An 8,304-nucleotide genomic window follows, 5' to 3' on the forward strand; every position below is an offset into this window, starting at 1 on the left:
TCTCTCTACAGTTAATACTCTTCCGGCCATTCCGCTAAATGCTAAATTTTCATGATTTTATATTCTTTGTGACCAAATTTCTGTATCTGTAGACCATATTAGTATAAGACTTATGTAATGTACTTTCTAGGGAGATGATATGAGCACTGCACGGTTCCCTTCTTCGGTAAAATTTATTTTGCAATAAAGTCTTTAAGGAATAATAATAATAAAAAAAAAAAATCCGCAGAATGGTCGGAAAATCGCGCAAAGTGTGAACTGGCTGCTACAGTCCATGTTTAATATTCTGTGCATTTTCTGAATAAGGACAAGTCAAGCACATCAATGGTTGGAAAGCGTTTAAAAGAAGTAGAATAAAAATGAATGCTACCCACATTTGACAGACATCGGCGCGAGGCAACTTTTCTTAAGCGTGGCACAGTATAACTCACAATTGAAGGCAAACTTAAAGTATTGACTCACTAGCCGTCGCTGATATTGCCCTATTGAGTCGGCGCGTTAAGTTCGCCTTCAATTTCGAGTGATACTGTGCCATGCTGAAGTGACAAATTTGTTGCTGCGCTCGTTTGTACGCTGAGTGTACGCAAGTCGCGTTTGTTTTCACTATTATTCCTTAAAATCTAGCGCCTTAAGTCGTTACATGAATTGCTCCAGTTAGTTGTTGCGTTACGCTGGTTCGCTTTCAGTTTCGAGGGATACCTACTGCGCCACGCTCAAGTGGTCAAACAGTTGCTTCGCGCCAATGTCCGCCAAGTATAGGTCGCGTTCGTTTCCATTATTGTTATTCCTCAAACGCCACACCGCCGTGCGGGCAGTGCGTGAAGTATCCCTACTGTCTTGTAAGCTCTAATATGCGTGGGTTTCACGCCCACTGACCGACTGCACTGCGTTTGGCGCAATGCAAGAAGTATTCATGCAGTCTTGCAGGCGCTAATACACGTGTCACGCCGTCCGCACTGTTTAGCGCAATGCGAGAAGTATTCGCCCAGTCTTGCAGGCGCTAAAATGCGTGTCACGCCGACCGCACTGTTTGGCACATTGCGTGAAGTATTCCTACAGTCTTGCAGGCACTAGGATGCTTTTAACACCGCGCCGCACCGCCACTGTTGTGCCTCAGAAAAATGCGATCCGAAATTTGCTCAAGGACTGCTGCAGCCACTTACGTAGGTTATCAACTAAAGTTTAGGGGAGGAAAGAAAAGTAAATCCACGTAGAAATTCAAAGTTATTATATGTATTTATATCTCAACATAAACTATGAACAAAGATAACACAAATAACTTCGGAACGTGTAAATAAAATTTAAATTTATGTATAAATATGAAGATACTTTGATTGTCAAAGGATAATAGAGATACTGAGTATTTATCGGGGAGACATGAGAATGTATTAAACACTGGTAACATACTTAAGGGTGCCTTTGAACTTTTTTGAGTGTGAAAGGTTCAGAATCACAAGGAAAAACACGTGCCTTAATGTCTTCTTTTAAAACTATTGCACTGATCCATTTCTCATTCTATTTGGTGGTTTATCATAAATGTGAGTTTCCATTACTGCATTGCGTTCCTAATTCCATTGTATTCCTAATAGCAAATCTTTTTTCACGAGTCACTCGATGCGATTACTCTCGGAAAATATCTTACCTACACCTTTCGGAAAATAACAGAGGCTTGGTATACGCGGCCAGCTTTTTTTTAAGGTACATAAAAAACCATTGCCGCAGGTATTTTAATAGGAGGTTAAAAAGAGAGGAGGGGAGAAGAAGGCAAACTTTCCATGATTTTTCATCAGGCAACTCATGAAATAGGTTTTCAAAATGAAAACTCTGAGAAACGGTACCTACATCTTGCACAGAAAAATGCTAAGAGAGATGAAAGGTTCGTTCTTTTTTGAAGATCAGCTTTGCTCTCTGAGCCAATAATACACATGTCTTAATGGGTCTGCTGTGAAATTCAGCCTAAGCGGACACCAATACTTGTCACGAAAGGAGAATGGCTCAAAAATTACAATGAATGCGTTGGCGGATTCGGAATTCACTCCTTCCTAAATGGCACAAGTTGTGATACATAACAATCAAAAGGTAAAAATTATTGATATTACATCGGTGTGTTGTCTAGTCACTGATTGAAACGGTTCCTCTTATTGACATTTGAGAACACATTTTTTCAAACGACTGAATCTCCAAATTTAATTTATTTTCTCTTTGTCATTTATTTTAATTTTTTGTGCTTCTCTTTTTGTGATATCTGCTCCATGTGATAATGGCCCAGCTTTGTTAAAGCACCTATTATTAAACGTATGAAACAACAACAACACATTTTATTGATCGTGTAAAATCCGTATTTCCTAACCAAATGATCTAAAATTATTGCAATTTCACGACAGAACAAAATGCAATTGTATTGCATCAATTGCAAAATACTTTCATTACTTTCGTTGTATTGTGCTACTTATATTACTCAGCTTACGAAACTGAAGGCAAACAAACATAACAAGCCAATTCCTCTCGATACAACTTTTTCTTTCCTACTTTTCAAATAAAGTTAATAAGCAAAAGTACTTCTGTTGGATCTTTTTAGTTGTGAAACTGCACCACATGACGGTGACCATTTTGGGCCATGCGTGAAATTGTGAGAAAAAAGTGATTCGTAACTTCCTAATAATCTTTTTGCAGTGACATACTTTTTGAAGCAAGACGCTGAAAAATGTGCAAAATTATGAGGTGAAGAATGAATTTCAGGCTTTGACAATGCGTTTTTACAAAGTCTTATTTTAGGAATATTGTCCATAAGGATCAACTCTTAAACTTGCCGCAATTGAAGTCCGTAACAGACCCTCCACGGTTGCTTGAGAAAGTTTTTATCTCTCCACCTAAAATCTAACTAGGAATGCATTTCTCTAGGAGTAGGTTGTTAATTACATCAAATAGGAATAGTTATACATATTCAAGCATCGTTTGGATTATTGATCCACTGGTGGCTTCGTAGTCCACTTTAATATAATTAACATGTACAAAGTTTCACAATTCTACTGAATTCTCGATGAGACTGTCTTAAGACTACTTCATATTTCGTTTTTTGACGATCTTAAAGAGGGTTATTCAAAATCGGCGATTTTACCCAACGCTTGGATTTTGCCCGGAGTTGGATATGTTGTTCCCTATCACAAGACACGCCTTTTTCCGGCATTGGCAAGTTCACCCGAAATTTTTCCCGCGCGCTACAGCGTTGCCAAGTTGAAAACAGGCACATTCCGTAAGTGGCATTAAAATTGAGCTATGAAGTTGCGGTTTTAACGAAAATTCTCCAAAAATTACGCACTTTTAAGAAATGACCATGTTTTTAATGTCGCGTTAATTTTAACATGCATTATTGCCAAATTTCCGATTTTTAAATTCGACAAATGTTACATATTCGCAAATACCCAAAAAAGCTATCTTCAAATTTGAATAAAAAGTTGTCTAATCGATAGTTCGTTCGATTCCGCATCCATCGATATATTATAGCTCGCTGGGAAACTTTTGGTTCGCGAGATATCATCATTTTTGTGAACAGCTTTATGGAGCGACGACGCTTTTTGAGTCCGGGCGGATAGAAATTTTAGCCTCCAAAAACACCGGGTAGCATTAATTCCATGGTTTCCTATGTAATTTTTGGCGCTGAATCCGAATTTGACCATTTCATAAAAAAATTGTCACCAAGATGTTGCCAAATTTGGCAAAAATTGCTTAAAATCGGCCTTTTTGGCGGATTGTAGCCTGTGACTTGCCAGGAGTTGATCAGACGACAAAATTGGTTATTTCCACAGTTAAAACTCGTTAAACTATCTACAAGCTGAGTCAAATTCTTTCTGCTCACGGTAAAATTAAACGCGCGACAAGCAGCAAACTGAAAAAAAGACACCAAAATTGGCGCTTTTTGCGGTTTTTGTCGTAAGTTTCTTGTTTTCCGATTAAGAGAATGTTTCTTAGGAAAATCCTAATTACGCCGAGTGTAACGACAAACTATTGTATTGTTACATATATAGATAAAGAGCCGCTTTAACAGCGGTCTCTCGGGCCCCGCGACGCCTAACCGCCATTGTCCCTTGTCCACCCACAGGTCCTCAGTAATTTAGAGCGCCCTTGTTCCTTTTTAAGCCCCTTATTGTCCTTTCCTGGGCGTCTTCTTCAGTTTGGTGTCGTTACTTTTTTCTATTAAACTCCATTATCTCAGAATTATAAAATAAAATTGTATTCTAAATATAGGGTAATGAATAATAACGGTCAAATACCGCCAAAATTCAACGATTTGTACGTAATTTTGGCAATATTGCAATGCGTCTTGTCTTGTTTTAATGAAGTCTGTCTGAGGAGTACATTTTATTCATTAATTTTTAACAGAAAATTTTCCATTATTGTTTCAAAATGTGGTTTATTGACACGATTCGATAAAACTCACTATTTTATGAATTTTTCCTCTCTGAACTAAATACCCTAGTTATTAGTATATATCTAAGTTGAAAATTAAATTATTCTACAGAAGTGTATTATTTTGCAAGAGAGATACATTTATAAAATTTAAAAATAAGAGGTGAACAAAGAATATAGGACAATAATATCGAAAAAACCAGCGAAAATTAAAGTATTTTGTTTAAGCTTGGCAACATTGGAATATGTTCGATCTTATTTTATTGTTCAATTTTATTAAATTCTGCTCATGTTGTTCATTAGTATAGTCAAGAAACATTCTCTTAATCGGAAAACAAGAAACTTACGACAAAAACCGCAAAAAGCGCCAATTTTGGTGTCTTTTTTTCAGTTTGCTGCTTGTCGCGCGTTTAATTTTACCGTGAGCAGAAAGAATTTGACTCAGCTTGTAGATAGTTTAACGAGTTTTAACTGTGGAAATAACCAATTTTGTCGTCTGATCAACTCCTGGCAAGTCACAGGCTACAATCCGCCAAAAAGGCCGATTTTAAGCAATTTTTGCCAAATTTGGCAACATCTTGGTGACAATTTTTTTATGAAATGGTCAAATTCGGATTCAGCGCCAAAAATTACATAGGAAACCATGGAATTAATGCTACCCGGTGTTTTTGGAGGCTAAAATTTCTATCCGCCCGGACTCAAAAAGCGTCGTCGCTCCATAAAGCTGTTCACAAAAATGATGATATCTCGCGAACCAAAAGTTTCCCAGCGAGCTATAATATATCGATGGATGCGGAATCGAACGAACTATCGATTAGACAACTTTTTATTCAAATTTGAAGATAGCTTTTTTGGGTATTTGCGGATATGTAACATTTGTCGAATTTAAAAATCGGAAATTTGGCAATAATGCATGTTAAAATTAACGCGACATTAAAAACATGGTCATTTCTTAAAAGTGCGTAATTTTTGGAGAATTTTCGTTAAAACCGCAACTTCATAGCTCAATTTTAATGCCACTTACGGAATGTGCCTGTTTTCAACTTGGCAACGCTGTAGCGCGCGGGAAAAATTTCGGGTGAACTTGCCAATGCCGGAAAAAGGCGTGTCTTGTGATAGGGAACAACATATCCAACTCCGGGCAAAATCCAAGCGTTGGGTAAAATCGCCGATTTTGAATAACCCTCTTTATTAGGTATTTCTTTTTTATTAAAGAAGGACTATTGGAGGTAAGTATACAATAAATCCATCCATCCCATGGATACACATATTTTATTAATAATATCTATTCATTCACAGCCTGTTTGATTTGTCGAATTAAAAATTAAATTACAGTGCTTTTGCTTTTTCTACTAATATAAAAGCACGGTCTGAGGGACACATTCTGTTTGAGAAAAAGGAGGGAAATCATAAATTACCCAATTACCCATTACGTCATTGCCATGATCTCAGTCGTTGCATTATAACAGCATTGCCTATTACCGAGGTGCTTTCGATTTTTAACAAAGAAGAACCTCATGTCGAGTCCACACGCTGCAAACGGGAGCCGTCGGTAATTCGGTATAGGTTTAAAAGCTCTGACAATTGGACGACATACGCACAGTGGTTATATTTGTACTTAAATTACGTCATGCGATGGAGCCAGGGGGTGGGATTAGGGGAATGGGCCTGCTTCTCAAAGAAATCTACTTGGCCCCTTTTGAAAAATGTAAGATGTATATGTAAATGAGTGTCGGCGAGAGCATACCTTCGTTTCACTACTCTTTGGTGACGAGAGCTGAGGTGATAACAAGTGACAACTGATAACTCGCGATTGGCGGGTGCAGTTGGCAGAGTTACCACCAGTTTATAGTTCAAAACAGATATTCTCTATGGGGGTTAGGGTCTCTTAAGATCCCCTCCCTCGAACAAGGGACATTACCTAGTTGTGGGTAGACGTATGAATATTTCAATCGGGTTTTCTACAAACTTTTTTTCTTTTTCGCAGAAATTTTTTTAACAATTTTGCTGATGAAGAGTAGGAGCCAAATTCTCTTCCCCTCGTGTCTTACGTAATTCTTAAAGGCTCCATAAACACTGCTGATACTTTCAGAATTTGAAATTCGTCTGAAAAATGGTGACTGCATTACCTATGAGCATTTTTAGGCAAAGTAAGAGCATGTCTTTCAGAACAGTTAATTTGAATGGAAGAAAGAGGAGATAGGTATAACATCAGCATTATCTAATAATTTAACACAACAAATTTAATTATGTACATATCCTCAAAGAAAAGGGAGGTAAGATATATATACAAAATAGAAAAGATAGCAAGAGAGACAAAAATAGACTTAGTTTTCCGGCGAGAAAATGCAGGAAACTCAGGAGTCATGCGGATTCTGTTATGTGATAACTACAAGTTTTCGAAGGATGCAAAGGTATAGTTTAAAGAAGTTGAAGGAAGATTAATATTATTATTACCTATTTGCTGTTTCTTAATATAAATTTTGGGTAGGCAACTGCAAACTTCGAGAGAAGAAAAAATTTACACGAATGAACGATTAATAATAAAATGAGCCTACTTATTTGTATTATTGGATTTGCATCGAACCTTTGGAGTTTTCTTCTTACTTGAGATTTTTCTCTTATTTCGATAACAAATGCAGATACAATTTAATTTAATTATTTGGTACAAATTTCATATTTATAATAGTTTTATAAAAGTATAAAATTTGTTCGCTAAAATCCATAATAATCCTCTAACAGCGAGAGGAATTCTCCTGTTCCGACGATACGGTGGCATCTCAAACAAGTTCAATTTATTCGGGATACAAACATTATTCGGACAGTAAGGAACTACAGTATCTAACTCAGTGTAGAAACATCGTATGCACAATTAGTTTCCGATTTGTAAAATGTAGTCCATTTCATCTTCGACTCATCTTGAACCTTCTTGCATCTTCAATGTATCATAAATATAATATACAATTTGCATTTTTGACATCCACAACCTGATTATATTTTTTTTAGAGATTATATTCGAGACTCAACTTTCCACGCGCAACAACTACCGAGTGGTTTGGATAGCCATCATTGCAATTTGAGAATATTTGTAAATATTGTACAAAACTTTGGGGATCTTTAAATTTTGAGATGATACATGCCTTACTTGATTGTCTGTCCATCACAATGAATATGATTTATTATACGGACACAGTGATCCCACTTCAGTTACGGTCAAACGTTTTAGAAGTCAAAATTAATCAAAAAATCAAGGGAGCCTCCTAAATTTTAAGAAACCCCGACAAAACTTTCCTGACTAAATCAAACCTATGGGAAAATTTGCGTCTGAAAGTTACGGAAAAATTCTAAGAGATGACTTAACTCCGGGTCATATTGCGAAATTTGGTCAATGTCTCGAGAATCGTGAGGGTTTGGTAAAACTGCAACAATTCCGGGATGGTAAAAAATTCCGGGATGTTATTATAAAGTTCCAAGAAAACGCAAAATTTTCAGGATGTATAAAGGTTCTGAACTAATACAAATATTCCATAAAATCGCAGAAGTAAGGTACGAGACATTTTAAGGATTTCAAAAGTTCCAGAACTATATAAAAGTTGTGAAGTTAGTCTTGGATCATTGCAAGGGTGGTAGGATGATGTGACGGTTCAGGTAAGTTGCAAAAATTTCGAAATATTGCAAAGGTTTCAGAAAATTGCATCAGTTCTAGATTAATGCAAAAGTTCCGAAAAATCGCACAAGTATTGAGATATTCTAAGGGTTCCCAAAAATTTAGAGAGTAAAAAAAAACAAGCAGTGAACTCCAACACAATGTGTTGATAAGGCGCGTCATTAACTCGCACATATCAACCCCTTTAGTTTTCATTTACAGAGATTTCAAAATAGGCAAACAGCATAAAA

The sequence above is a fragment of the Bemisia tabaci genome, chromosome 4 (assembly GCF_918797505.1).
Source record: "Bemisia tabaci chromosome 4, PGI_BMITA_v3".
Taxonomy (NCBI): domain Eukaryota; kingdom Metazoa; phylum Arthropoda; class Insecta; order Hemiptera; family Aleyrodidae; genus Bemisia; species Bemisia tabaci.